The sequence below is a fragment of the Narcine bancroftii genome, chromosome 7, assembly GCF_036971445.1.
Source record: "Narcine bancroftii isolate sNarBan1 chromosome 7, sNarBan1.hap1, whole genome shotgun sequence".
NCBI classification, from domain to species: Eukaryota; Metazoa; Chordata; class Chondrichthyes; order Torpediniformes; family Narcinidae; genus Narcine; species Narcine bancroftii.
The window spans coordinates 24733313-24754803 of NC_091475.1; the positions used below are offsets into that span (position 1 = coordinate 24733313).

The window sequence follows — 21491 nt, forward strand, 5'->3', positions numbered from 1 at the left end:
TTTCATCAGAATTCTTGATGGCTATCAAGAATTTATAAAAGGTAAAGCAAGCAGAAACAAAGGAAGCATGAGTAGGTGCAAGAATAGGCCATTTGGCCCCTTCAAGCTTGTCCCTGCCATTCAATACTAGGCCTCATCTACCTTATCATGAATCCCTGGTGCTTTGAATATATTTAGCAGCTGAGCATCTCTTGGGCACCTGGTGTGGAGAAATTCAAAGATTCACATCCTTCTGACAGCCAGAATATCTCCCTATCTCAGTGCTAATGACCAAACCCCAAGAGTGCAACCTGTCCTTGCTCTGAACAATCCCATGGAAGGACCAGGGATGTTGCAGGTATAAGTTGCAATGAATGAAACCTCACAACATTTGGTAATATCTACTAAAACGTTAGGTGTAAACAGAAAGACACAGGTTAAATTATAACAACTAAATTTGCAATTTGAGAAATAAATTATAAAGTGGATCTATCTGCAATATTGGGCAGTAAAATATGAATACTGAGATATTAAAATTCTAAACCCACTCAACAGCAAATTACTTTTTAAGATATCGTTGCATGTTAATGGGATAGCTGTGTACAGGAGAACACTCAGCCCATGTGTTGAATACCTAATGTGTTTGCTGGTTAAGATTTCAACTGATGTTCCACTTTTAATTTATATATGAGAAGTTCTGAACGAAAGGTTAACTACAAGGTTATACTTCTGCATTCATAGTGTATACCTCTAGTAATTAGTTAATTTGGAGGCAATTAACTAATTAATATAAATTTCTGCTCAATCTCTTGTGCTTTAATCAGGATTACATAGAATTTCACAATAGTTATGGCAGAGGATCAGGCCAATCAGCCCCAACCAGTGGACCATCATACAGACAAATGGTCTGAGCCTGCACAACTTACTGGATTATGAATCCAGTTTCTGTAATCTGGTGAAAATGTGTCAGCCTAGTCTGGTCTGGTCAAAAAGTGAAGAAACTCTCAGAAATGGCCCTAGCCAGGCATCTCTCATCATCTCTCCTGAAAACAATCACAGAATCAATAAATGGTACAGAACAGAAACAGGCTCTTCAGCCCACCTTACCATACTGACCCTAATGCCAGTCTATGTTCATCCCACATGCCTGTATCAGGCCTGTACCTCTTGATGCCTTTTCTATCCTTGTCCAACTGCCTTTTGAAATATTGTCATTCAATCTGCCTCCTCCACTTCCTCTGCCAGTTCATTCCAGATATTCACCACACTCTGGGTGAAAAATCTAGCCTTCAGATCTCCTTTCAATCTTTCCACTCACCTTAAACTATGCCTTCCTTTTCCAGATGCATGCCTTGAGAAAAAAAACTGCAACTATCTACTCAAATGATCCTCTTGAAATTTTATCCACCTCTGTAAAGACATCCCTTAGCTTCATTTCCTCCAAGGAAAACACTCCTGACCTATCTAATCGCTCCTTATAACCACAACCCTCTGCCCCAGGAAACATTCCAATGAATCTCTTTTGCTTCCACTTCCTTCCTGCAGTGTGGTGACCAGAAATGACACCAACACTCCAAGCGTGGTCTAACTAACACTTTGTAAGACTGCAACATGATATCCCAACTCTTATACTCAATGTCTCAACCTTATAGGCGGCGCGGTAAGCATAGCGGTTAGTGCAATGTCGCTTCAGTGCCAGCATTCCAAGTTCAAATTTGGCACTGTCTGTAAGGAGTTTGAACATTCTCCCAATGTTCTGCATGGGTTTTCACGGGTGCTCCGGTTTCTTTCCACCCTTCAAAACGTACCGGAGTTGTAGGCCAATCAGGTGTAGTTGAGCAGCATGGGCTCATGGGTCAATAAGACCTGTTACCATGCTATATGTCTGAATTTAAATGTATTTATGCCTCTAATCCTTTCTCTGAGATGGGTGGATCTATGCACCCAACAAATTCTTGCTAATTGCTCATTGTGACTTTATGACAATGAGTTTCAAGACATAATCACTCTGCAAGAAGCTTTATTTTTGTGAAATTGTTGCAATAGTGATGATCTTACTTGGGATCTTACGCCCATCCTGTGCTGGTGGTGTTGAAAGGAGAGGAGAGAGGGATATTGACCAGGCAGAGGTAATAAGACTAGTTTAGGGGGATGACTTGGTCACCATGGACATTCAGCCTGTTTGCATGCTGTAAAGCTCTGATGGAGATGCTGGTCCAAAGTTAGAGTCCAGCTGTAACAAAGTGGCCAGTGCACTTTAGAATGAAGAAACTTCCATGATTTTCTTGAATGGTCCTGGGGTGATGGACTCCCAATCACATGGAGAGCCTGAAGAAGAGATGATAAGGGGAGACTGAGATGTTGTAACATCAGAAAGTTTCTGCAAAGGAAACAAGGAGATGAGTGGAGAACATAGGCTGAAGGTGGTGAGTAAGTAAATTCTAGTGGGGAGCGAGTTTGAAGATAATTCTATTTTAGATGACTACAATCTACTATGATTTGGTTCACGCTGCTTGAAAGAACAATGGACGTAGGAGCCTTCAGAATTTGACTTACTATTTAGCTGAAAGGTTAAAATGTCTAAGTACTTGTATAAAAGGGTGAAGAGTGCATGAAAAAGAAAGCTTTTACCAGTAGCCAACACAAAAGGCTAAACAGCTTTCATATGTGTTCATATCATTTAACAATTGTTTGATTGCACATTACAATAGAGTAACTTTTCTCGACAAGAGCACCCAGGTGCAAGGTATTTATTCAGATTCTGAAACCTATCCTACATTTTGCCACATGATTTTTAACATGCCATTGCTCCACTCTTCAGTTCCACCAGTTCTGATGAATGGTCACTAACCTAACACATTTGGCTCACTCATCACATCCACAGATGCTGCCTGAACTGCTGAGAATCCCCAATGCAACTCCTTAGTCACACATTGGAAAATGGTATTCCTCCTGACAAAACAATTATTTCCTGAAGAGGATCGGGGTGGGACTTTTAATGGTACAGTGGGTGTCATCAGCTTTCTTTTATTTTAAAATAAATTTTATTTGCAATGTAAAATATATACATGTGCCAGGTGTTTTCACACTCAGAGTGTCACAATACCATTTACAGGATCATTGCTACTAATGTTTCACCCCCTCCCCCCAGGATTACTCCCACCTCTGCTGTTTGAGGGGCTTCCCCTCTGGATTATTTGCACCAAGCCTCAATATGTCCTTCAGCACATACTCCTGCAGGCTGGAATGTGCCAGTCAGCACCATTACCTCACTGACATCTCCATGTGCTGAAAGACCAACAAGTTTCAGGCAGACCGGAGGGCATCTTTCACCAAGTTGATGATCTTCCAGCAGTACTGGATGTCTAGCTCTGCGTGTGTCCCCAGGAACAGTTTGTAAATCAGAAAATCCTCTGTCATGCTGCTGCAGGGGATGAACTATGACAAATACCATTGGATCCTTCTCCACATACACTGAGAAAATCCACAGTCTGCAAAGAGGTGGACAACTGTCTCCTTCTCACGGTTGTTGCCTCGAGAAAAATGTGATGGGATGATATTCTATTAGCACAGGAAGGATCGTGAGCTTGGAGTGGGCATGCTTGTAGCATGAGGATTTTATGTAAAAAGTGAGTGATCCTTTACCCCTGTTCCAGTCAACATCTGCTGACATGGCATACACAAACAACTCTGAAAATTATTATTAAAACACTAGTGTTTTAATATCCACTTCTCAACTTTTAAAAATCTTCATTAAAAAAGACTGCTTGTAGTTAATGAACTGTTGTGTGCCATGGCTGCATATTCATTAAACAAATCCAATAAACCAAGCTGACCAGAAATTCAATACACTAAAAATCAATACACCCCAGCTACATAGCTCATCTTCAAAGCCCCTTCAAGTTCACTTGAAAGTAAGCCTCAACATTACACAATGCTCTTCCACTACTCATCTCAACACATCTCAATATTTCTTAATGAGACCTCCTAATTCCCTGTCCAAAAATTCAAAAAAGCTTTGATTGTTTTTGACAGAGTAGAAATGCCCACACATTCAATTCACATATCCTAATGAAGATACAGAAATGAAAGACCTCAGGACATCTAAGGATGCAAGTCCACACTTTTCAAGTCCTTTTTGTTACTGGGCATGTTAATTAAGATGGGCAAGTGAAAATATTCTCACTATGATTTATTTCTCAAGAGAAAAACTATTTATTCTCTGCTCCAATATAAATCTATATGATTTACAGTAAATTTCCTCCTGAAGGTTGTAAAAACACAGAAATATTGGAGGAACCCAGCAGGTGATAATCAGACATATCTGTTGGTTTTTGCTCCTCCCCCGCCCCTTTCTTTTCTTCTCTCCAGATCTTTAATTCAGACACCTGCCTGCTTTTTACGCATACCTTGAAGAGGGCTCAGGCCCGATTATATATCTTTACCTTCTATCGATGCTACAAGACCTGCTGAGTTCCTCCAGCATTTCCATGATTTTAATACAATCAGAGTGTCTGCAGATTTTCATGTTTCACTCCTGAAGGTTCTGTTTTAGAATGCATCTGTACGCGACAGTTAATGTTTGCACAGAAGGTGACAAACATACATTTAACCTAAGTACTGAGGGTGCGATCACACTTCCTACACCTTCATGGAAGACGACGTTCTGTTCAAATGATGGAATTTGCTTCTAAATATTAAATTCTGTTGTGATAATTAATATGAAACATTCAAAGCCAAACAGATTGATGAGGAAAGCATTTAAATTTGAAGAATCACTTGATTGATGTGCCCTGGGAATGATGCAGTAATGGAGCTGATGGTGGAGCCAGTGGTTGGGGAGAGCAAGGGGTGAAGACTGCTACTTATGGTACCACAACTGTCTCCTGGTGACTACGGCAGCACAGCTGAAAGGCTGCAGGGTTCCAGTTGAGTGGGTGGACAGGCCCTGATGATTTCAGGTAAGGCAAAAGTGGCAGCTATGTGTATAAACCTTAAACTGGGCAAAGTATCAAAGGATATTGGGCACTGCAACAAGATCGTATCTTCAAGATCAGAGGGTGGAAAATAAGAATGGAATTGTTAACAGGGAATTGGAATGAATTGGTTTTTCCAAGTCTTGATCACTAATTTTTATAGAGATGATGCAGGCTTAAAATCAAAATATTGTACAAAAATAATCATTTGTGTTTTTTACACATCTGCTACATTCCAATAAATCATTGCCATTTTCCTGAACACATACTGTGTAAAAAGGTTGGAACGGGAATGAGGATCCATTACTGTTCCAATATTTTACCTCCCAGACCCCTGAAGTTAACTACAGGCATTCCACGAACCACGGACTAATGAATAGCGCGTATTGATTACAAGCATTGCACGTCTCACCTCTTTAACTACTGCAATTCTGCTATGTTGTCTAAACCTGTGTAAGGAAATGGAGATTTCAAAGTTTGGTTGTTGTATGTGAACGGCCAGTGCCACGGTATCAGACATTCCTCAGACCAGTAAAATTGTGCAAATTCTATCTAAAAATCATTATAGGGTAACAAAGCCACCATTCACACAAGTGTTAGCATGACAATAGGAGGCAAGGCAAGTGCTATTAACTACCTCCTGGACTGGGTAACACACAGAGAACTACTAAGGATCAGGACTGACTGCATAAAGGCTTTAAACACTCATTAAATTAGCAGCGTTCTACTCGCCGTGGCTTTTCAGTTCCAGATTTCTTTAGGGAATCAGCTGATTCAATGAGATATACACTCCTGTATGTAGATCACTGGTCCAGGGTTCCACATCACGAACCCGCTGGCTTTACCTCACTTCCTCGTGTGCAGGGTTGGCACTATCTACCATTAGGCCTAGGAGAGATTCCATTAGCTCCGGCACCTCTGCGTCATGAATGACGAGGTTCTGACTAATGCACTATAAGCACGTGTGTTAATCTGGTAAAGTGGAGGGAGGAAGTAGTATGGCATACTTTGAACGTCACATCAGATACCCACTGCTCAGCCCAGTCAGCACCACCCGGCCCCCTCCCCTCCGGCTCAGCCCAGCTGGGTACAGAATAGTCTGGCACTGGCCCTGCTTGTGTGGGGGATGACTGCACTATTCTCTGCCCCAACAATAGGAGACTGCAGACAAAATCCCCATTCCTGAATAATGAGCAATCGGGAAGAAACTCTCAGAAATGAGAAATTGCAAGCACTGAGTGCGAACTTGATCAGAGCTATCCGCCATTAGGATTAGAGGTAGGGTTGCTCACTTAACAGATGAGGAAGATCGGCATGTCCCACTGACCCTCAACATCTACAGGTGCAGCATTGAGAGCAGACTTGATGGATGCATCACAGCATGAGATGGGAGCTGCGCTGATCAAGATCAGTTGAAGCTAAGAAAGTGATGAATGCAGCTCAGAACATCACACAAACTTCCCTCCCCCTCCATCGACTCCATTTACATCTCCTGCTGCCTGGGAAAGGCAACAGACACACTGAAGGTCCCATCACATTCTGGAAATACACTCTTCTCCCTCCTCCCATCAGGGAGGGAGAAGGCTCAAGAGTTTGAAATCGCCCACCAACAGACTTAAAGTTAGCTTCTGACCCGCAGCCATCAGACTTCTGAATGAACCCCACCACAGTGCACTCTTGCTGCCATTGCTTGATGCTAATTGATTTTTCAAGTTCAAGTTTATTATCATTTGATTGCACAAGTAAAACCCAACAGAACAGTGTTCTTCATTCCTCGATACAAAAACATGCAAACACACATCCAGATATAACACACGTACAGATAAATGCAGCATGCCATACAACTGATAAATATTGCAGTACATTTTTCCTTGTAACCCTATGCTCTGAAACTGTGATTCTGTATCGGGTCCTGCCATTTACTATGAAAGTCCTGCACTGGGTTAACCTCCCAAATACAACACTTCACTTTTGTCACTTAAATTCCATCTGCCATTTCCCAGTTAGAAAGTAGAACATAAAAGCACAATACAAGCCCTTCGGCTCACATGTCCCATGTACACCTACTCCATAACAATCTAATCCTTCTCTCTACCCATAATCCTCTATTTTTCTTACACCCATGTGCCTATCTAAGAGTCTTTTGAATGTCCCTATTGTTCCATCCTCCACCACCACCCCGGCAATTCATTCCAGACACCCACTAGTCTCTATTTTAAAACCTTACCTCTGACAACTCCCCTAAACTTTCCTCCACCCACAAATGTCCTCTGGTAATTGCTACTGTTACTTCAGGAAAAAGGTGCTGGCTGTCCACCCTTTCTAAACCCCTCATAATCTTACACATTCCTATTAAGTCACCTCTCATCCTTTGTCGCTTCAAAAAGAAAAGCCCTAGCTCTGCTAACCTTGCTTCATATAACATGTTCCCCATTCCAGACAACATCCACGTAAATTTCCTTTGTTCTTCCTCTAAAGCATCTATACCCTTTCTTTAATGAGGTCACCAGAACTGAATGCAACACTCCAAATGTGGTCTAACCACAGTTTGAAAAAGCTGCAACATAACCTTACAACTCAAACTTGTTACCCCGACTAATGAAGGCTAGTTGGTTTAGTTCCATTCTACATTTAGACAACCCTTCTCACTGTCCACTAGATCTCCAATTTTTGGATCATCAACTAATTTACTCTCTATATCACCTACATTCTCATCCAACCATTTATAAAGATGACAAACAACAATGGACCCAGCAGCAATCCTTGCTGTACCCCATAGGTCTCAGGCCTCCAATCTGAATAACAACCCGCCATGACCTTCCCTTGTCTCCCATCATCAAATCAATTCTGTATCCAACTACCCAGCTCACCCTGGATCCCAGATCAGTCCTTCCAGATCAGTCCTTCCAGACGAGTCCACACACATTGGCAGAATGGACCTGGAGCAACATTAGGTCCAAATCAATCCCAGTCCTACCCTTCCTCTCACCTCCTCTATCCTCACATCCCTCTACCCACCCCCTCACTCCCTCTGTCCACGTATCCCTCTACCCTCCTTCTCACCTCCTCTGTCATCACATCCCTTTACCCTTCCCCTCACTCCCTCTGTCATCACATCCCTTTACCCTTCCCCTCACTCCCTCTGTCCACATATCCCTCTACCCTCCCCCTCACCCTCTCTGTCCATACATACCTCTTCTCTTCCCCTCACCCCCTCTGTCCCCACATCCCTCACCCTCTTCCTCACCTTCTCTGTCCACACATTCCTTGACCCTTCCCCTCTTCTCCTCTGTCCACACATTCCTCTACCATCCCCTTCACCTCTTCTGTCCACATATTCCTCTACTCCTCACCTGCTCTGTCTTCACATCCCTCCACCCTCCCCCTCATCTTCTGTCCACACATCCCTTTATTTTCCCTGTCACCTCTGTCCACACATTCCTCTCCCCTCACCCCTCCTCCCGCCCCATCACCCCACCTACCCTCACCCTTACCCCTAAACCCTCCCACTCACCCTCACTGTCTGCACTCTCACACCCCCACCCTCCCCCTCAAACACCTATCCTCACCCTCACCCCTCTACCTTCTCTCTCACCTTTATTGTCCAGACCCTTACCTCCTTCTACCCTCACCTTCACCTCCTCTGTCTTCCCACTCATCCCCTCTACCCTCCCCCTCCACTGCTCTCACCCTCACCCCCACCCCCTCTGTACCCTTACTCCCTCTACCTTCACACTCACCCTGATAAATGGCAATTTCTGACCTTCCCAGGATTTTAAAATTACACAAAACCTTTCTTACCATTTACTGGAAATACTGAAATTAAAAGAGCTGATGAAGTGAGCAGGATGGTGTTTGCAGAAAGTGGGTCGTGCGGCATTGTTGATGGGTTCCCGAGAGGAGGTTTGCAACCTCGCTGCTGTTATTTATTATTAATGTCATTCTTCAACTTCCCTGTTGATTTTCAACACAAAATTGTTCAGGGAAGAGGGGATGAGGACTGAATGGAAGATCAGAGCACTTCATGGTGAAATCTTAAATGTGTAATTCTTCAAAGATGCAAAACTCCATACCATTCTCAGTGTTATTTCGAAAGCCATCGACAAATCTCAGAGGCAAAGAAATTAAAGTTGATGTAAAGAGGCTACACTGACATCGCCTCACAACAGACTGATTACAAAAGCAAAACCCAGGCAATCCAAGATGAAGAAAATCAAAAATGCTGCAGATGTTGGAAATCTGAACATAGAACATTCCAGCACAGTTCAGGCCTTTCGGCCCATAATGTTATGCTGACTGATATAAACCTATTCAACAATCTAAACCTTACCTACCTCACTCATACTCATAACCTTCTATTTTTCTTGCACTCATGTGCCTGTCTAAGAGTCTTCTGAATGTCCCTTTGTATCAGCCTCCACCACTACCCCTGGCAATGCATTCCAGGTACCCACTAGTCTCTGTGTAAAAAACTTACCCCTGACGTCTTCCCAAGTCTTTCCTCCCCTCATTTGTACAGATGTCCTCTGGTGTTTGCTACAATTAACTTGGAAAAAGGCGCTGACTGTCCATCTTAATTATAGCTTTCATAATCTCATAGACTCTATTAAGTCATTGCTCATCCTTCTTAGATAGGGTGGAATAGTAAACACCAGAGGACATCTGTACAAAGTGATGGAGGGAAGCTTAGCGGTATTTTTTTTTTAACACAGATATTTGTGAGTGCCTGAAATACCTTGGCACGGATGGTGTTGGTGGCTGAAGCATTAGGGGCATTTAATAAACTCTTAAGCTGCTTTCAGGTGGCCAGAATACCCGATTGTAAATCCACCTATTCTACGCCAATGCGGCTATTGGGTGGCCACCTGAAAGTGGAAAACCTGGCCAGGAGAAGCTCTTACCTAACCCTCCTCCTTTAGGTATATTCTCCGGCTTGGAGAGTCCCCCGTTGCACCTGAAAGCAGCACCAGGCAAAGTGGCTAGCAGCTTTCAGGTGCCTACCGGGGGGGGGGGGGGGGGGGGTGCTGATGACCCAACTCCCCACTGCCTGACAGTCCCTCGGTGCGGGATTACGGGGCTGGAGCAGCAGACATGGGACGACGGGCTGGGGCAGTCGGCGGGGGACTATGGGGCTGGTCGGCCACTCCAGCCCTGTAGACCCGCGCTGGTCGACCCAGCCCTGTAGTCCTGCGCCGGCTGCCCCGGCCTTGATGTCCCCCACTGGCCGCCCCAGCCCTGTAATCCCATGCCGGCCACTCCAGCCCCGTAGTCCCATGCCAACCACCCCAGTCCTGTAGTCCCATGCCAGCTGCTCCAGCCCCGTAGTCATGCGCCGGTGGGGAGGGAGGGGGCTGTCAGGCAGCAAGGAGGGGGCTGGGGGGCTGTCAGGCAGCAAGGAGGCGAGCTGTCAGATGACTGCCCCTGCCTGGACTCAGGAGCCAGCTCCGCGGCACCTCTCCCCGCTTTGGACCTTTCAGGTGGCAGAACACCTCCTTCAGCACTGCCACCTGAACGTCCCTTCGCAGACACCCGCAACCGCTCCAGAGCCGCATTCTCCAGGCGATTCCACCTGAAAGCGGCTTTTAGACAGGCACATGGATTGAAGAAAGGAAAATGGTTATGGGGTAGGGAGGATTTAGTACTTTTTTTAAGGAATACATAGGTTGGCACAACATTGAGGGCTGAAGGGCCTGTACTGTGCTGTAGTGTTCTTCATTCCAAAGAGAAAAGCCCTAGCTCCGTTAACCTTGCCTCATAAGACACATTCTCCAATCCAGGCAACATCATGCACCCTCTCCATAGCTTCTTCGTCCCTCCTATAATAAGGTGACCAGAACTAAATACAATATTCCAAGTGTGGTCTAACCAGAGTTTTATAGAGCTGCAATGTTACTTCACAAAACAGAAACACTCAGCAAGTCAGGTAGCATCATTGGAGATGGAAACAGAGTTACTGTTTCAGATTGTCCTCATATGTTAACTGTGCTCCACTGATGCTCACTAACCTCCTGAGTTCTTCCAGAAATTTCAGTCTTTAGTAACAGTAATTAAGAAGCTAGCTCAGTGGCAGAGGGCAAAGGGTACCCCATGTTTTGGTGACTTTAGAAATGGATGAAGTGAGATTGGCACAGTTTAGGACAGGACCTCCTGGATAAATATGGGGGTCAAATTTAATATTTTTTCTGATGATACCAAATGTGGCAGTGTGGTAACAATGAGGAAGGTGTTTCAAAGGCATTTGGCCACGTCCTCAGATGGGAAAGTGGTGGAGGGGTACAGCCTAATGTGTGCAAATGGGATGAGTGTAGTCAGCATCAAAATCAGCATGTTGGTCTTGTATGATTCCATGATCCAATGAAGAACCTTCTTGGCAACAGGAAAGAATCAATGGGCTGGTTGGATAGACATGGAAATAGCCATTGGAGCTCAGTCAGGAGAAGTATGCAGTCAGGAAAAAAGACAGCAGAATACAAGATACTGAGGTGTATAGAGAGATTGTGGACAGGACAGGTGGATAATGTATTTGACTTCATTGCCTAGGTCACAGAATATAAGAGCAGAGGTTCATGCAAGAAGAGTCAGAGCACTGTGGACAGTTCATGTCTCCACTCTGAAGGAACAATGCAGTTATGCTGGAGAGAGTGGAGAGGACAGTCACCAGGATGTTGCCTGGAATGGAGATTTGTGGTTTTAAGCAAAGACTGCTTACATGGGTGTTATTTACAATGGAACAAAGGAGTTGAAGATAGAACAAACCTGATGGGCTGAATGGCCTACTTCTACTCCTATATTTTATGGTTTTATAATTCAAGACTCTCAACATTTACCTAATTTATAATCTGAGAATGGGGTTTAATTCAAAATATCTTGATTTTATGAAATTTATATCAACAGGTGCAGGCTAACGATAGTGAAGCAAACCAGTTGTACATATTACGTTGTCCATCTCTAGTGACATCAGAATTTCCATGAAATTAGAGCCCTGTAGGTAAGTTTGCATGTTGTTGGTAAATCTGTTCTATGGTGATGAGCATACTGTTTTACTCATGCCTGCCTCTGCAATGAAAACATTTGGGATTATGCCAAAGCCCTTCATTATCAATTGACAGGTTTGACCATGACTACCCTTTGTTAACAGAGCATTCATTTGGATGGATTCTATGTAACAAGACGTTAGCAAAGGAACAGTTGTGCTTTTTTCTATTGCTGCAATAAATCAAAACTCTGAACTGTGGTAACAGTGAAAATATAAAGGCTTAGTTATCATGCAGTCTCATTTATTGCTGTGACAAAGTTATTCTAATATCACTGACAACAATATTAGGAATATAAATATGTTTATTGCCAGAACCAATATTCTTGATCCAAGCTGATTGGATCAAAGGTAAAGAACAGAATTTGGAGGAAAGGAAAGACTCAACCAAATCAAAGCTGAAGGTTTGGATTAATTTAGCCTCAGATACTGTTTCTGAACAACATCTCTGAAAAGAAACAGTTTGTTGAACACATTTGTTCGAGCTGCTTCCACTTGCTTGGTGAGGCAGGTACCCAGAGGGAGAGGAAGGTCTCGGTGCATTTTTTCAAGTCCATAATTTTTGTCATTGGAATCAAAGGGACCAATGTACTTTGATAAATTTTGTCATTGGAAGGAACTTGCCAATTCTTTATGAGCTAATGATATCTTTCAATTTTTTTCTATGATGTTATAGTGTTGTAAAATAATGCATTTCAACAGTTTATCATTGCATTCCAGAGCTTGAGAATCAAACAAACTGCCATGTACTGATGTTCCAATATTTAAATTCTTCCTGAAAGAAGAATAATTAATGCAGCAGCAAAAATATTGATGGATGTAAGCATGTCTAACAGGGTGGAAGACTGTGGGAAGAGGTGACTGGGGGTTGTGCAGGAATATAATTTCTGAAAGGATCTAACAATGTTGTGATCCACAATATTGGTCAACTCTATGAGCTGTTCAGGTTATAAGATTTGTTTACTTAAAATGTCTCAAAAATTGTAAAATTGACAGTATTCTTAAATGCTACATGCCTTAACTTTAACAATGAGGAGTAGAAAATAGACTTCTACAGATGATGATCTTGCAGAATTGGTATCTTGAGTTACCAACATGCTCTTGTTTGTTTCTAGAGAAACTGTGTAAGAAAGCCTTTGGCTCGTGCCCCATTGACCATCCCTTGGGATATCAATTTGTGACCTGAATACAGCAGAGAAACAGACCCTTCAGCCCAACTCATCCTTAACATTCTAAATGTCTTTTGGCGCTACTTCTATTTACCTCAGTTTGCCCCACATCCCTATAAAGATTTCCTACCATGTCCCTATTTAAATGTCTTCAAACATTATAATTGTCCCCTACCACCTCCTCTGGTAGCTTGTTCATATATCCACCACCATATATCTCGTCCCTTTTAAATCTTTTCCTTCTCAGCTTAAACCTAGTTTTAGACTCCCCTACACTGGAAAAAAGACTGTGACCATCCATCTTTCCTCTGCCCCTCATGATTTTATGAGCCTCTAAAAGGATTCTTCTCCTACACTCCAGAGAAAAGAGTCCCAGCCTATCCAATTCTGTCAAGATCTTGCTTCCTCCCACCCTTTGCTCCAAGGGAACAACTCCAGCTTCTCAAATCTCATTCTGGAGCTGAGATATCTCATCCTTGAATCAATTTCACTGAATCTCTTCTCCATCCTCTCTCCATCCTTCACATCATTCCTCTAATGTGGTGATCAGAAATGGATATAGTTTGTTAGTTGTTGCCTCCCACAACTCTCTGCCTTTGGGCTATGTAACTGGATTTATGATTCAACATGATCTGTCAGTCTCAAGGATTTAGGCACATATAGAAACCCCTTAAGACATACTAGGTGCCCAGACTGTCTCTCCTTATTCTTTCTACTAAGCAGCATCAGCAGGAGAAAGAGAATGGTCAATGATTCATTCAGATCCTAGCATCAAGTCTGAGATAAATACACACAGAAATGCTGGAGAAAATCAGTTGGTTTTGCAGTGACCATAAGAGGTAAAGATATAATACTGACATTTTGGGCTGAGTCCTCCTTCAAGGTAGAAGCAAAGCTTTTGCTTATACCCTAAGGAAGGGCTCAGGCCTCAAACATAGGTTATATATCTTTACCTCCTGTAAAGACCGACTGAGTTTTTATAGTATTTTGATGTGTTTTTTCTATAATCTCAGCATCTGCAGACTTTTGTGTTTCACTCAAGACTGAGGGTGCACAATAAACTAGACAGTTTGATGAGGATCAGGTGGGAGGGATTTGACAGTGGCTGATAGGGAATTGGTGAACCAGGAAGTTGGTGAAGGCTGATGCACAGAGTTGGTTGATTGGCAGATCTGAGACAAAGGGAGAGGCAAGATACAAATAGGTTAGGTGGTGTGGAGGAAGATGTGGTCTGTGGGGGTTGTTTAAAAGTGAAGACAAAGGCTGGTTGTGCTGGAATTTGATAACAATAATGGGTTAATGGGATAAGGTGGAACCAAAATGGGGGTGGGTGGTGGGACTGAGGAAAAAGGGGGAAGAATTCTGTCATGGGAAATGTGAGTGGAGGGGGATGCAACCAGAGGGGAAGGGGCATGACAATAGTTGGGTGGGAAAGGGCACAGAAGGGCATGGTGGGGAAGCTATTGGAGAGGACATTTGGGGATAGGATTTCTGCACATTTGGACAGGCATGGTCAGAATAGGGACAGTCAACATGGCTTTGTGAGGGAAAGGTCATGTCTTACCAATTTGATTGAGTATTTTGAGGAGGTGACAAAGATGGCTGGATGAGAGAAGGGAAGTGGATAGACTTTAGTAAGACATTTGACAATTGTCCCTCATGGTAGGCTGATCCAGAAAGTATAGGTGCATGAGATCCATGGTGAATTAATAATTTGGATATGGGATTGTCTGGCTCACAGAAGACAGAGGCTAATAGTGGATGGGTATTATTCAGGGTAGCAATCCATGATAAGTGGTGTTCCAAGGGGATCCGAGATTTTTAACACAGAGAGAGGTGGGTACCCGACAGCCTATTAGTGGTATTGGTGGAAGCAGACATGATGGTAGTATTTTAGGCTTCTCAATAGGTGCAGGAATATGCAGAAGATAGAGGGCATTTATAGTCATTTAAATGTTTACTAATGTAGATGGTATAATTTATGTACCTGTGTGGTTGCAGCAAGTAAGGATTTTTGGAGCATCTGTACATTGTACTTCTACATATATTAACGATACATCATCATTGAATTTTGAATATGTATCATGTGTAAACAGCAAGGTATTAGTGTAATGTGTGCATAATGTTGGACACGTGGGCCAAAGGACCAGTTCCTATGCTATGCTGGTCTATGTTCTGTGAATTGGATGGAATTGGACAATAAATATCTTCTGGTGCAGCAGCTGGCTTGGCGATGAAGGCTGGTCTCTGGGAATGGACTGATTGCAGGGTGAGTCTGCTGGAGTAAATGCTCATTGGTATGGGAAATCTGGTACACAGATGGTCATCAGAATTACATGCACTGATGTAGCACCAAGCACATCACTGCAGCTTTATTAAACAAACGATGACACTCTTTACAGGGGAGAAGACTAAATGGCCAGTTCAAGGAGTCGATTTAAGTAGCACTTGATTGGGGAAGAGGAGAGGAGGGGTTCAGAAAAGCAGCAGGAGTTGCAGCCTCAGGCAACGGGAGGCAAGCCAAGAATGGAGAACAGAGCTATCTCAAGGAGCTGTATGCCTGGAGCAGTTTATATTATCAAAGGAAGTGGATCCCAAGTGGGGCATTTTAAAAGTGGAGAAAATTTTAATCAAACAAGGACTAAGTGGAGGAACTCAGTGGATCAAAAAAAAGGGAGAAAAAATGAAATATAAAAGTAAGCTAGCTAATAATGTAAGAGGATACAAAAAGCTTTTCCAGCTAGATTGCGAGAGGCAAGAGTGAACATTGGACCACTGGAAAATGACGCTGGAGAAATGGTGATGGGGTACAGAGTGAATGACTGAATAAGTATTTTGTAACTGTCTTCAGTGTGAAAGGCACTGGGGAATGTGAGGGGAGCAGAAGTGAATGTTGTTACTATTATTAAGGAGAAGGTGCTTGGGAAGCTGAAGGTGGATAAGTCACCTTGATCAAATGGACTACACCCCAGGGTTCAGAAAGATGTAGCTGAAAAGATTGTTAATGCATTAGCAGTGATCTTTCAGGAATCACAAGAGACGGGAATGGTTCAAGAGGACTGGAAATTTGCAATTGTCACTCCACTTTTTAAAAAAGGAGGGAAGCAAAAGACCAGAAAGTATCGGCCAGTTGGATTAATTTTAGTGATTGGCAAGATTGAAGTCAGCATGGTTAGATCTTTAGGGGAGATTTGCCTACAAATCTGCCAGAGTTCTTTGAGGAAGTAACAAGCAGAATAGAAAAAAGGAGTCAGTGGATGTTGTTTACTTGGATTTTCAGAAGGATTTTGACAAGGTGTCCTACATGAGGCAGTTGAACAAGATAGAAGCCCATGGTATTATAAGAAAGGTGCTATCATGGATGTGGGGATATGGTTAGTGCAATGCGTTTATAGTGCCAGCAAACAGGTCCAGGATTCAAATCCCGCACTGACTGTAAGGAGTTTGTACTTTCTTTCTGTGTCTGTGTAGGTTTTCCTGGGGGCTCTGGTTTCCTCCTACCTTTCAAAATGTTACCGGGGGTGTTGGTTAATTGGGTGTAAATTTGGAAGCACTGACTTGTGGATCAAAATGGCCTGTCATATTACAATGCTGTATGTCTAAATTTAAAATTTAAGACTATCTGACTGGTGGAAGGCAAAGAGCAGGCCTAAAGGGAGCCTTTTCCATCTGGGCACTGGTGATTGGTAGTGTTCCACAGCAGTCAGTGTTGGGTCCATTACTTTTCATGCTGTATGTAAATGATTTTGTGGCGAAGTATATGGATGATAGGAAAATAGGCTGAGGGTTGGGTAGTGGTGAGGAGGCAGGGAGAGTGCAGAGGGACTCAGACAAATTGGGAGAATGGACAAAGAAATTATAGATGGAATGCAGCTTGGAAAGTGTGTAGAAGTAATAAAGAAGCAGACTATTTTCTAAATGGGCAGAGAATTCAGAAAGTGGAGGTCCAAAGGAACTTGGGAGTCCTCATCCAAGATTACCTATAGGTTAACTTGTAGATTGAGGCGGTAGTAAGGAAGGCAAATGCAATGTCAGCATTCATTTCAAGAGGATTAGAATATAAAGGCAAAGATGTAATTCTGAGGTTTTACAAGGCATTAGTGAGACCATATTTGGAGTACTGTGAACAGTTTTTGGCCTATATCTAAGGATGAATGTGCTGGCATTGGAGAGGGTCCAGAGAAGGCTTACAAGAATGATGCAAGGGTTGAGAGGGTTGGAAGGTTGACATAAGAGAAGCATTTGATGGCTCTGGGCCTGTACTCATTGGAGTTTAGAAAGTTGAGGGGGTACCTCATTGAAAAATACCTAATATTGAAAGAGCTAAATGGAATGGATGTGGAGAAGATGTTTCCAGTAGAGGGAGAATCAAGAATCAATGGGCACAGCCTCAAAATAGCAGGACATTCCTTTGGAACAGAGATGATAGTAATTTCTTCAGTCAGAGGGTATTGAATTTGTTTCCACAGACAGCTGTGGAGGCCAAGTCAATGAGTATATTTAAAGTAGAGGTTGATATGTTTTTGATTAGTAAAGATATCAAAGGCTTTTAGAAGAAGGGAGGACAATGGGGTTGAAATGAAAAAAGCCATGGTTTGAAAAGTGGATCAGACTCAATGGGCTGATTGGCCTAATGCTGCTCTTGTCTAACGGTTTTATAGTAAGGCAGCATCCATGTAGAAATATGCAACCTTGCAATCAGCTGTTTGTCTTCTTCTTTCTTTAAGCTCAAAAGCATGCTTGTGTAGATGAGCTGTAGGGACCTTGGTGACATTGGGTCAAGCAACCTGCCTGGCCAACTGAAGCCCTGATTTCCACATCCCTGTTCAAATCAATGGTGCTGAAGAGGAGGCAGTAGAAAGCTTCAAGTTCTCTAGAGTAAAGATCCCCAGTGAGCTGACCTAAACCAACAACAATGACAGGACAGCAACACCTCTACTTCCCCAGAAGACTAAGAAAGTTCAGCATGTTGCTCCAGTTCCTCAACAACTTCTACAGGTGCATCATCAAAAGCATGTGGATGCATTGTAGCATGGGACAGGAGCTGTTCTGCTCAAGATTAGAAGAAGCTGCAGAATGTGGTGAATGCAGGTCAAAACATCCCAGGAATCTCCCTCCCCTCCTAAAATTTCACATGCATCTCCAGCTGTTGAAGAAAGACAGCCCATATACTGAAGGACCCATTTCACCTCAGACACACTCTTCTCCCTCCTTGCATTGGAGAAAAGGTTCAAGAAGGTGAAATCATACAACATCAGCTTAAAAACAGTTTCTTCCCCACAGCCATCAGGCTCTTGAATGAACCCCATAACAGTGACCTCATGCTGCCCTTGTGTGGAGCTGATTGACCTTTTTAGTTGTAGGATTATACTTTATCATTGTGCTCTTGCTCTTCTAATTTGTATGCATGTTAGATTTGACTTGCTGGGCTGTTCGTGAAAGAATCCTTCTCACTATACCAGGAATAAAGCGACAATAAACTTAAACTTAAACTTGAAATTTAAAATTCTCCCACCTTCTCATCAACTCTCTACAGGTTCTACCTCTCACCTACCCATCAGGAACAACTTATTGCAGCCAATAAACTCATCACCTTGCAGTTGTTTGATGTGGAACCAAACCCATGTAATCACATGGAGTCCATGCAAACTCAACACATAAAGCAAGGGAGTTGGGGATTGAACTTGGGCCATTGAGATAGTAAGGCACTATCTCCATCAGCTGCACCATTCTGCCACCTCATTTACTTCAGATTTTCAGCATCTGTGGTTTTTGCTGTTCAGTCACAACAAAACTGGCTATAGTTTTGATGTTTTTGTATCCCTTCTCAGTCTCATCTACCATTCCAGTATCCAAGAAGAGCACAGTGATCTGCTTCAATGACTATCAACTGGTGGCACTGACATCTCCCACGATGAAGTGTTTTGAGAGGTTGGTTATGGAAGGACCTGGAGTCATGTCAATACACCTATCATCACAACAGGTCATGTCAGACAACATCTGATGAGCCCTTCCACTCTGTGTTAGATCATCTAAATCAAGCTGTTCATTGACTACAGCTTGGCATTCAATAGCATCACACCAAAACAACCTATGACCAAACTAAGGACTCTGTACATCCCTCTGCAACTGGATCCTTGACTTGCTCATCAGCAGGCCCAATCAGTGTGGATTAGCAACATCACCTCCTCTTTGTTGACCATCAACACAGGGGCACCTCAAGGCTGAGTGCTTAGTCCCTGCTCTGCTCCCTGTCCAGCCATGACTGCGTAGACAGGTGCAATGACAACACATGATATAAATTCGCTGATGATTCTACTACTGTTGGCCAAATAATGGGAAATAATAAATACTGGATGGAGATCGAGAATCTGTTTGGTGGTGTCAGAATCTTGCTCTAACATCAATAAGACCAAGGAGCTCACTGTAGATTTTAGGAAGAGGAAACAATGGGGCCATGAATCTGTCTGCATTGATGGAATGGAGTTTGAGAGCATTAGTAGCTTCAAGTCCCTGCAAGTCCACATATTAGAGGACCTCCACTGGAGTCAGTACATTGAGTCAACTGTGAAGAGAGCACAGCAAACGTCTCTTCTTTCTAAGAGGTTTCAGGAGATTTGGCACGTCATTGAATACTGCATCACATTTCAAAAAGTGTACTGTGGAAAGTATATTGACTGTTTGCTTCACAGCTTGGTTTGGTGTCCAGGAATGCAGGAGACTGCAGAAAATAGCAAACATTACCAGATCCATCATGGGCTCTGATCTCCCATTCATCGAAGACAATGATGTGAGATGCTGCCACAAAAAGCAGCCAACATCATAAAGGTCCCCCATCACCCTGGTCACAACCACTTCTCACTGCTACCTTTTGGAAGAAGATACAGAAGCCTGAAGACCAGCACTTCTAGGTTCAAGAACAAGTTCTTTCCAACATCTCTCAGGCTCTTTGACCTCCCTGAATGACACTTCAGCACAAGTCTAAACTAATGGAAGATCACAGTTTTATTCTCTTGCACAAACTGTAACTGTGCATGTTCATTATCTATGTTTTATATTCATTATCACTTTTGGTATTGGGATAATTTAATGTATACTGTACTAATGGAATTTATTTACAAATTATCTGTTTAACTGCAATCAGTGCATAAATTCCTTGTACTTATGTGTCAGACAATAAACTCATTATCAATTGTTGTTCACCAGCACACAAGCCGTACATACAGTCAGTCAAATACCATAAAGCAGTGTCCAGTACTTTATGATATGCGTTGGATCAAACTTTAAATACTCGTTCTTTGTGCGTATTGTAATCCTCAGAAAGATTTGGCAGCATTGTTGCAGCCCAAGCTCCTCGAAGCACACTATATCTCTGTCATAAAATCTAGAGTGAAGAGGGTGAGTTGCAGAAGTGGAGTGAGATGAGAAACAGTAAATAGGCAAGTGTGCCATTCAAAGCCATCCAGGTGGTCACATGGCCAGATCAAGGACCAGCTGAAAGCGAAGTAATGTGGTGATATTCAGGCCACCTTTCCTGTTGCTGCTGCAATCCATAATGTGATAGATTTGTGGATTGTGCATTGACAAATTAAAACACCCAACAACTGTGTTAATCAGCAAGGAAATAGAGGTGAAAAACTGAGAGTAAGGGTGATCTTAATGACAATTTGGCAGTTCTTTTGACAGCTGGGGCAGTGTCCTGCACTGACCTCCAACCTAGACACGCACTTATCCCAAAGCCTGCAGATGTCATTCATTTGATTTGATAATTGAAGCCAGTCAGCTTTATCCACTGCCATCCCTGGATGTTGTCTGGATTGGAAAATGTATTTTATGAGGCAAGGTTAGCAGAGCTAGGACTTTTTTCTATGGAGCAATGAAGGATGAAAGGAGACTTAATAGAGATCAACAAGATTCTGAGAGGCATAGAAAAGGTTGACAGCCAACACCTTTTTCCAGAGCAGGAGTAGTAAATGCCAGAGGACATCTGTACAAAGTGACAGGAGGAAAGTTTAGGGAAGACATCAAGGAGTTGTGGGTTCCTGGAATGCCTTGCCGGGATGCTGGGGGTGGTTGGGACATAAGGGGCATTTAAGAGACTCAGGCAGGCACATAGTTGAAAGAAAAAATAGTGGGTTATGAGATAGGAAGGGCTTAGTTAAAAAAAAGGTAGAAATATATAGGTCGGCCCAATATTGAAAGCTGAAGGACCTGTATTGTGCAGTAGTGTTCTATGTTCTAACTCAGAACATCCCCTCTTCCCACATGGCTCTAACCCCCTGTTATATATGGATTGTGGAGGAAAACGTGGCCTCGCTGTCTGTCTGGAATATT

General features: G+C 42.9%; 1 protein-coding gene and 1 long non-coding RNA gene across 19 annotated transcripts in view; one reads left to right on the forward strand and one right to left on the reverse strand.

Annotated features, from left to right (window-relative positions):
* cadm2b (cell adhesion molecule 2b) overlaps positions 1 to 21491 on the reverse strand; it is a 1102220-nt gene that overhangs the window by 442541 nt on the left and 638188 nt on the right. The gene's annotated exons all lie outside the window — the stretch shown is intronic.
* LOC138738606 (uncharacterized) overlaps positions 3107 to 21491 on the forward strand; it is a 36845-nt gene continuing 18460 nt past the window's right edge. The window contains exons 1-2 of the long non-coding RNA XR_011341619.1: positions 3107 to 3608; positions 11850 to 11943. This is a non-coding gene — a long non-coding RNA (uncharacterized lncRNA). The remainder of the gene's footprint in view (positions 3609 to 11849; positions 11944 to 21491) is intronic.